The following is a 10,394-nucleotide window of genomic DNA, read 5'->3' on the forward strand; positions in this document are numbered from 1 at the left end:
AAGAAATTTATATGCAACCTCCTCCAGGACTAAGTACTCATACAAAGGGACAGGTTTGCAAATTAACTAAATCCTTATATGGCTTAAAGCAAGCTAGCAGACAATGGTTTGAAAAATTGTCTTCTTATCTAATCTCTGTTAAATATGAACAATCTAAGTCTGATCACTCATTATTCACTAAAAGAACTGGTACATATTTCACTGCACTACTTGTATATGTGGATGACATTGTGTTGGCAGGAAATTCCTTAGAAGAAATCAATTGCATCAAAGAGCTCCTACATAATAAATTTCGCATAAAGGATCTTGGGGAACTCAAATACTTTCTTGGACTTGAAGTGGCTAGGTCTAAAAAGGGAATTCACTTATGCCAAAGAAAATATGCATTAGACATACTTGAGGAAACAGGAATGGAAGGATGCAAACCCTCTACTACACCTTTTCTCAGAGATACTAATCCATTATACAAATTGGACAGTCAACTTGATGATCCTGGACCCTACAGAAGATTGATAGGGAAGTTACTCTACCTTACAAACACTAGACCTGATCTATGTTATACTATCAATTTACTCAGTCAGTTTATGCAATTCCCTATAGAACATCATTATAGGGCTGCTCAGCATGTGCTCAGATACATCAAATCCACTCCTAATGAAGGGTTGTTTTTCGCTGCTGACTCTCCTATGCACCTGAAAGGTTTTAGTGACTCTGATTGGGCTAGCTGTCCTAATACTAGAAGGTCAACTACAGGATTCTGTATTTTTATTGGGACATCACTTGTTTCCTGGAAGTCTAAGAAACAGAAGACTGTTTCCAGATCATCTACTGAGGCTGAATACAGAGCCCTTGCTGCTACTGTATGTGAAATACAGTGGCTCCACTATTTACTTAAAGACCTTCAAGTTGAAGAATCTGGAGTTCCTATCCTATATTGTGACAACAAGTCTGCTCGCCACATTGCTCATAACCAGAGCTTTCACGAACGGACCAAGCACATTGAGCTTGACTGTCATGTTGTTCGTGAAAAGATCCAGGAAGGGCTACTTCATCTTCTTCCCGTTCGTACTGATGAACAACTGGCCAACGTCTTCACCAAATTTCCGCATCGTGTCAGCTTCAAACATATCATTCCCAAGCTTGGACTGGTCAATATACATAGTCCAGCTTGAGGGGAGGGTATTGAGAATCTTTCGATTCTCTTAACGCACTAGTGCAGCGAGGGGCTTTTACCGCGGTTGATTTTCACTATACGTCGCGGTTCTTGAACCGCGGCATATTCAGCCGCGGTAGTAAGTCAGACACTTTATGCCGCGGTCATAACCGCGGTATATAGTCTGCGCAATATGCCGCGGTTGTCTAGGGAACCGCTGCCTAAATTGATTTTTTTTAAAAAAAAATTCAAAAAAAATAATTAAAAAATGCACTATATGCCGCGGTTCGCGGTTCAACCGCGGCATATAGGCCGACAAATATGCCGCGGTTAGTGTGAAAACCGCGGCCATATGTCTCGTTTTTAAAAAAAAAACGAAGCACTATATGCCGCGGTTGTGGTTAGAACCGCGGCATATAGGGGGAATATGCCGCGGTTGTGGTTAGAACCGCGGCATATTCCCCTGCAGTTTTTTAAAATTGCAGGTCTGTTTTTGTGATATCCACTACCACAAAAACAGACCTGCATATAAAAACATTTACAGAAATGCAATTTCAACATAACAAACACATGTTCAAATGTGTTTCAACATCAAATAAAGTAGAGAGTCTAAGAAATCAAAAGCTAATCAAATGCATTGTTTAAATCTAAATCTAAGAGCTATTGTATAATCTAACTATATACTTCGCAGCAGCGTTCCTAATGAATAGTAGGGACTTCTCAGGAACTGGTGTAGTAGTCTTGAATCTCTGCAAAAGACAATTCATTTTAATTAGTGTATATGAATTCAACATTTGTTAAAAAATCAAAATTTGTTAAAGTTAAATATTACCGTTTCCCAGCTTCTTGTGATGTGAGAACGAACAATATGGGTCATCCAATACATTACATAGTATCCACACTCATATGACCCATTTTGTCTGTTACACTACAATATATCATCACAGTTGATAATAGTTAGTGAATAACATTTGTTATAAAACAATTATAACAAAGTATGACTTTAGCATATGTCAAACCTTGAGAGAAATCCAAGCAATCTTTCTACTCTTAGCAATTGATCTCCCGTCCATCATCATACTTGCTGGAATAGAACTGTATATAAAAAAATGTTTTAGCATTCAGTTATATAACAAAGAAAGTCCAAACATTGAGGTTCTTACCAATCAATTGCTTGTCTGAGTTGTGTGGGAGGAGGCCTGTGCAATGAGCAGAACCACAAAGCATAGTTGTCTTGCACAGACATAACAAGAAGTTGCCAATGGCGCCTGAAATTCATAATAACGTAACTATTAAATATTAAAATCACATATGGAACATTATTATGTTAACAAAGTTCACTTACCCGGATATATAAGGCAAAAAGTATATTTTCTTGCCCCTTCCAAAACTTCTTATCAGACTCATGTTGATATGGTCAAAATCATTTGATTCATGAATTTCTTGGGGATCAATGAATCCATAATCATCAGAACGCCCCAACTTATTAGCGACCCCAAACATATACCTGAAATCAAAAATTAACTTTGATATAAGGATACTTGATATATAAATCAATTTTATATATAAATAATTGGTCATAGACTTACATCGTCCATAGTTGAATAATTGAAATATTCAACTCTTGTGTTCCCGACGCAAGCTCACGGACATCTTGGCTATTAAGGTATATTGGGACCTCAGAGCCATGCCCAAATACATTAGCATCATACTGAACCTCCAAAGGCTTATCATCAAGGATGTCAGCAAGTAGATGCAATGAAGAAAGAGGGTCATCCTCAGATAGAGGAATCTTTTGTTGTTCCTGCGTCTGTTGTTACATGAAAAGATAAGATAAGTTTTGAAATCAAAAACCTTTAAAATTGAGAAGTGTAAAGAAGAATTTCATACCGAGGGGTCAGAAACTGGTTTAACCAAAAATTTAGGCCAAGTGATAAACGACTTATATGCTTGTTCCACAGTGAAAATCTCTTCCGTGGACAGTGGAACCGAGGCATCTGGCATGATCATTTCATCCACTGAGACCTTCACCTCATCCTCTAATAGTTGCATACCATGACATACAGTCGCTGACCTAAACTCTGTTCCACGAGCTACCAGCACCATCTGATCTTCTTCTAAAATGTATAGCAGACATGGACTACCATCGTCCATGTCATCCTCTGGGATGGCTGATGCGGAACAACTTCCTTTGCCGCTTCTCCCTGTCAGAGTAAATGTTAGATTATACAAGAGATAGAAATAATTGCACATAAATGTTTATTAAGTTTACCTGTGGGAGGGGGAGGGACCACATGTTCCTCTATAGGAGACTGCATCGGGCGCATGCTCTGAAACTGCTCCTGGTAGAGCATCTGGAATTCAGCCCTCACCTCGGCCCTGATCTCCTGCATAAGGTCTTGTCGGACCTTTTTTGTGATCTCTTCTGTCATCCTTTGTGTATCGCTGTACGAATATGAAGGCTGACGAGAAGAGCTCCCAAAATAATCCGTAATTCCTACTCCAGGACCTGCAGCACGTACACGTCCAGGGTGCTCAGGTCGTCCAATTGCAGCAGCAAGAATATCCTGGCGACCCTCTGGAGTGAATTGGCCTTGGGAGCTCTGCTCAACCAAGGCGTCCTGTAACATTACAAAACACCATTATCAGTTAAATAGTTTAATGTAGTATGTATAATGACAATATTTATTATTTTAGGAACAGTGATAACTTACAATTTTTTCAGAAATCTCTCGTGCTGAGTCGGAAGAGTAGGTGCCCGATGGTCGCATACGGGCCAACTTCCATTTCTCGTGTCTAGACGGTGGAGAAGGAGGCTGAGGAGGGCTACCACTCTGAGATGGTGGTATAGCATCTGCCTTTTGCTTGAGGATTTTCTCCTCAAGCTTCCTATACCCACCACGAGATAATAGGTGGGGGTTTTTGTTCTTAGCACTTGTTCCTTGTGCTTTGCTTCTAATTGCCTGTCACATACACATTAATTAATGAGTTCATATGATATATATTTGTTAATGAGGAATTGAATAATATGAACTACACTAACCTGCCATTCCTCTGACATCCGACTCTCTTTAAAAACCCGCCAAGTCTCCTCATCAATGGACTTATATGCATTACATGGAGTTTTATGTTTAAGGTGTCCAAAGATGTACCTTGATGTCAACTTGCTTTTAAAGTTTCTGAAATTTTCTGCAACAGTTGACAAACACTTATTTCTAAGTGTTGGGACATTTGGAATGTCAAATGTCATCTGAAAAAAACATAATAAAGTTGTATTACTACAAAATTATCAATATAAACAAATTATAATTCAAATGCTATTAACTAACTTACCAATATATCTTGCCAAATAATGTTCCGATCACCCTCGGACACATGATCAAAAGATGGAATGAGAATGCTAATCTTATCACGTGCCACTACTCCAAGGTATGATCGGAAGTCATCTGCATAGGGGCCAGTTGCCACACCCGTGGTGACATTCACATTCACCGGAGTTCTTTCACCACTATTTTTCCTGATTAATAGTTGTTTCATCCTAGTGGGTCCTCTAGTGGATCTGGGTGGGGGAGCCTCATCCCCTGAAGAATGTGGATGATCAGCCATATAACTGTCAAAATAAATAACAACATTAAATTTTCTTTCAAGACTTATGTAATATCATATAAATTAACAAAACATGTAATAGTATCCAAATTGAAAATTCATACATAAAGATATGGATTCATGATACAAAAGCAGGATCTGATGGAGCAGGGAAGGAAGTTCACACCTAACAATTCATCATATGTATATTCCCTCATCATGATCTGACCGAATTGCATGTACATCATCGTCAACTACAGATTGGTCATCCAACTTTGTTGTAGTTTGAAATGAATGGTTGTCAGCAATATCAATATTAATTAGATTGTCTTCGTTAACTTCAATTTGTTTTTTGCCTTGAAGAGCAACATACCAATGGTCAGACGAAGGATCTTTGACATAAAAAACTTGAGATGGTTGATGTACCATGATAAACGGTTCGTCTCGATAACCCACCTTGCGAAAATCAACCAGTGTCATACCCGAGTCATCTATTTTCACACCACTCTTATTGTCAAACCACTTACACTTGAACAATGGAACGGAAAACTTGGTGTAATCAACCTCCCATATCTCTTCTATTATACCATAATATCTCATTGATCCAAGTACAGGAGATTGATCTTTTGATGTGGAAAATTGAAGTGACTCAGCTTCTAAACTGACTCCACTATTTTGTACTGTGCTTTTATCATCCAAAGTCTTCGTATAGAATGTGCAATTATTGACTTCATAACCTGTACAACACACGACATCAAACTTCAAACCATTTGCAAGCCACAATAAAGTTTCAGAAGAATGTGGCTCTTTGTCAATTTCAGATTTGAACCAAGACATAAATGTTTTGTTATGCTCCATCAATTGCCATTTCTCTGATTGTCTTGGATTTTTATTCTTAACAATGGTTTTGTGTGCTTCCAAAAAAGGGATCACCTCATCTGTGTTGTTCAATATATAAAGATGCGCTTGCAACAATTCTTCGCGATCTTTTGTCACCACATTGACACCTCGGATGCTTTTACTTGTAGAAAATTTATTCAACCATGCTGTGCGAGGAACTCCTATTGGATTCGTTGATGTCATGTAATCTGAACAAAACTCGATACTTTCTTCAGCAATATACCTTTCAATCATCGAACCTTCAGGATGATATGGATTTTTAACGTACCCTTTCAAAATCTTCATATAACGCTCAATAGGATACATCCATCTTAAGTATACCGGTCCGCACAACTTGATTTCTCTAACCAAATGAACAAGTAAATGTACCATGATGTCAAAAAAAGATGGAGGGAAAAACATCTCTAGTTCACACAAGATGATAACAATCTCGCCTTGAAGTTCATCTAACTTTGTAGGATCGATGGCTTTACTACATATTGACGAGAAAAATGAACACAACCTGTTTATGGTGTGCCTAACATTTTTGGGCAAAATTCCACGAATAGCCACCGGTAACAACTGTTGCATTAAGACGTGACAATCGTGAGACTTCATGCCAACAAGCTTTAAGTCCTGCATTGACACTAAACTCTTGATATTTGAAGAGTATCCTTGTGGTACTTTGATACTCTTTAAACATACACAAAAACTTATCTTCTCTTGTCTAGACATTGTGTAACATGCAGGGGGCAAATAAGTACGTTTACCAATCTCCTTCGGTGCCAACTCTTCTCGGATATTCATGTCAACCAAATCCAAACGAGCATTCACTCCATCTTTTGTCTTTCCCTGAATGTTGAGTAATGTACCAATCAAGCTATCACACACATTCTTTTCTACATGCATCACATCTATGCAATGTCGAACATCTAACTTTGACCAATATGGAAGATCAAAGAATATTGATTTCTTCTTCCAAGGGGTCGTTACAGATGACTTCTTCGATGTTTTCCCAAATACATGATGTATTTTATTAACTTTTTGAAGAACTTCAAGGCCAGTAAGTGGATTTGGTGCTTCGTCCCTCTCTTGATCTCCATTGAATGCTTTTTTTAACCTTCGATATGGATGATTACGTTTTAGAAATCTCCGATGACGCAGATACACCGTCTTTCTTCCATGTTTCAATTGATGAGCTGCAGTGTTTTCTTCACATATAGGACACGCTTTATGACCCTTGACACTGTATCCTGACAAATTACCATAAGCAGGAAAGTCATTAATGGTGCAAAATAACATTGCACGCATCATAAAAGTCTCTGAAGCGAATGCATCAAATATTTCAACCCCGTCAACCCACAAAACCTTCAAGTCTTCAACTAGTGGGCTTAGATAAACATCTATGTCATTTCCAGGCTGCTTTGGACCAGATATCATCATAGACAACATCATGTACTTCCTCTTCATGCACAATGCAGGAGATAAGTTGTAAATTATCAATATAACTGGCCAACAACTGTGATTGGTACTCAGATTACCAAATGGGTTCATTCCATCAGTGGCTAAACCAAGCCTAAGATTTCTACACTCTTTACCAAATTCGGGGAATTGTCGATCAATATTTTTCCATTGCTTTGAATCAGCTGGATGACGAAGCAGCCCGTCAATTTTTCTCTCATCTGCATGCCATCTAAGGTTTTTAGCATCTTTGGGATTCGCAAACAAACGCTTCAGTCTGGGCACTATTGGAAGGTACCAAACTACTTTCAAAGCAGATCCATTTTTTTCTATCTGACCATTATCTTCAGTATTGTTTTTTGACTTGTATCGTGATAAGCCACATTTTGGACACTTTGTCAAAAATTCAAACTCTTTCCTATACAAAATGCAGTCATTAGGACAAGCATGTATCCTTTTATACTCCATACCCATTGGACAAAGAATTTTCTTTGCATCATAATTACGAGTGGGCAGTGTATTTCCATCTGGCAACATTTCATTCAACAACGTCAACAGTTCTGTAAAACTCTTATCAGTCCATCCATTGCTCGCCTTCAAATTCATGAGCCTTAACACCGCTGACAAACGTGTGAACTTAGTTGAACCGACATACAAAGGTGTTTCTGCATCAGTCGACATCGTCTCATACACATGAGCTTTGGCAAAATTTTCTGCTCCAACATCGCGGATCATGTCCTCCAATTTGTCTTCATCCGGTCGATCTTCTTCCATGGTGGAATCAGTAACATTTACACTTTGAGAGTCAGTGGGAAAATCCATTTCTTCGCCGTGCCAGATCCATGTTGTATAGCATCTTAGAAAACCATCACATATAAGATGTTCTCTAATTTGAGTTGCGTTCAACTTTCTCCCATTCAAACAGTTCACACAAGGACATCTAAATTTCACTTCATTATCAGTTCTCCCCTCATTACGTTGCGCAAATTGTATAAATTCCTCTACCCCTCTCTCGTACTCAACACTAATGCGTGGTAAATTAATCCAATTTCGATCCATACGTAAATATTCTACAAAATTACAATCATACAATTATACAATATATTCAACATACAATCAATTCAATCATACAATCAAACAATTAATAAACTATAACAATTTCATGCACTATCAAAATTAAAGCAAAAATTATACCATAATACATTACCAAAACTATAGAAACTTCATACATTACCAAAACTATAGCATTATGCAAAAATTAATGAAAAAATCACGTTAAAAATGCAAATGGACATAAATACCTGGAAGAGGAACGGCGGCGGAGAGGGTGAAAAACGCAACACAACGGCGGCGGCGGCGGAGAGGGTGAAAAACGCAAGGAAATCACGATTTTGATCGGCTAAAACTCGTTTTTATCGTCAAAAACGAATAATGACCGAACAATTTTGAGTTTAAACGGTTAAAAACGCAAAATCTGAGATGAAGGGTGCTGGGAGGAAGAAGAAACGCGAAACAGAGAGAACGCGCGAGGAAGACGATGCACTGTTCCAAGTTTTGTTTTTTAACTCTGAACAGGGGAATCTACCGCGGTTCACTACTTAACCGCGGTATAAAGGGGTTATATGCCGCGGTTTAACCCCCAACCGCGGCATATACGAATTTAAAAAATTATCAGAAATGGCATTTTTGAAATTATTTTCAAACTATATGCCGCGGTTCAGCGGGCAACCGCGGCATATACCTCGAAATATTTCAAATAAATATTAAATTAATTTCATATAGGCTAATATGCCGCGGTTCCCCAGGGACCCGCGGCATATACCCCTGAAACGTGTTCAGCACAACTGTCTCCCCAACTGCCTTTCAGAGAATTTCAGAAGTTACAGGGGGTATATGCCGCGGTTCTCTGGGGAACCGCGGCATATACCCCCTGTAACTTCTGAAATTCTCTGACTAGCAGAGAAGTTAAGACGTTACAGGGGGTATATGCCGCGGTTCCCCAGGGAACCGCGGCATATACCCCCTGTAACTTTTCAAATTCACTGACCCAGTCAGCACCTGCAATAAATTGGCAGGGTATATGCCGCGGTTGTGCAGAGAACCGCGGCATATACTCTGTTATTTAATTTTTTATTCATACGTGGCGTCAAAGGCAAAGTTTGACTGGGGTATATGCCGCGGTTCTACTGGGAACCGCGGCATATATGTTCGTTTTATTTACAAAACTGCCACCGCGCACCATTATGCTGCGGTTTTCGTTGAACCGTGGCATAATGTGTGTAAGATCCTTGAAAATATTTGTATGTTAAAATGTAAGATCCATGAAAAAAAAAAATATTTATAATAGTAAATTTTAACATTTTATTAGTAATAATAATTTTAATGGATAGAAAAATGTAAATTTTTGGATATAAAGTTATAGTAATTTTGGAGGGAGAGCTTCAAATTTTTGATAACTTATTTAGGATTTTTTTAGAAATGTGAATAGTGAATAGTGAATAGTAAATAGTAAATAGTAAATAGTGAATAGTGAATAGTTAAAAAAAAAAATATTAAAATAAATTATGGAAGAGAACACTCCACGTAGAATTAATCATTCAGAGATAAGAATGGTGAATAAAAAATAATTTTTGAATAGTAAAAATGAATAGTAAAAGTGAATAGTAAAAATGAATAGTAAAAATGAATAGTAAAATTTTTGGCTATAAATAGCCAAGGGGGGGAGGCTGAAGATTTACACCAAAATTCTAGAGAAATTGTGAGAGAAGAGAGTTAGAGGAAATTCTAGTTAAAGAGGGGAAATTCTGGAAGTTTCCGGAGAACGGTTTGAGAAGAGGAAACTAAGTCTGGAATAGAGGTAAGGGAAGCTAACTTTGAGTATTTCTTTTTGTATTATCTTGAGTCTTGAATATGCTATATTTTTCTTTTGTCTGATTTTAAATCTTAAATATGGAGTATTTTGTTTCTGTATGATTTTGAATTTTAAATGAGAATATGTTTTTTTTTTTGTGTTAATATCCAAGTGTGATAATTGTAAAATGTGATATTGATTATGTTATGTCAATTGTATGTTATTAGTGGTTTATATTTTTATTTTGGAAGGATTAGAAATTGTCTAACCGGCTCTGCCAGATTCAATTTCTTGTTTCCCCAAACATTTTATTGTTTTCCTTATTTATTTTTATTGTATTTTGGAAGGATTAGAAATTGTCTAACCGGCTCTGCCAGATTCAATTTCTTGATTCCCCAAATTTTTTTTTATTTCCTTCCGTATTTATTTTATTACATTTTTGGAAGGATTAGAAGTTGTCTAACC

At 37.6% G+C, this 10,394-nt stretch overlaps 1 long non-coding RNA gene across 1 annotated transcript; it reads right to left on the reverse strand.

The window, feature by feature from the left end:
- Window positions 1-1,762: 1,762 nt before the first annotated feature.
- Window positions 1,763-2,239, reverse strand: LOC148192085 (uncharacterized). The gene is made up of 3 exons (XR_015782617.1): window positions 2,173-2,239; window positions 1,986-2,081; window positions 1,763-1,902 (listed from the first exon to the last, which is right to left on the reverse strand). It is a non-coding gene; the product is annotated as an uncharacterized LOC148192085 (long non-coding RNA).
- Between the last annotated feature and the right edge of the window lie 8,155 nt (window positions 2,240-10,394).

The sequence above is a fragment of the Vigna umbellata genome, chromosome 10, assembly GCF_029865625.1.
Source record: "Vigna umbellata cultivar VRB3 chromosome 10, Vumbellata_1.0, whole genome shotgun sequence".
In the NCBI taxonomy this organism is placed as follows: domain Eukaryota; kingdom Viridiplantae; phylum Streptophyta; class Magnoliopsida; order Fabales; family Fabaceae; genus Vigna; species Vigna umbellata.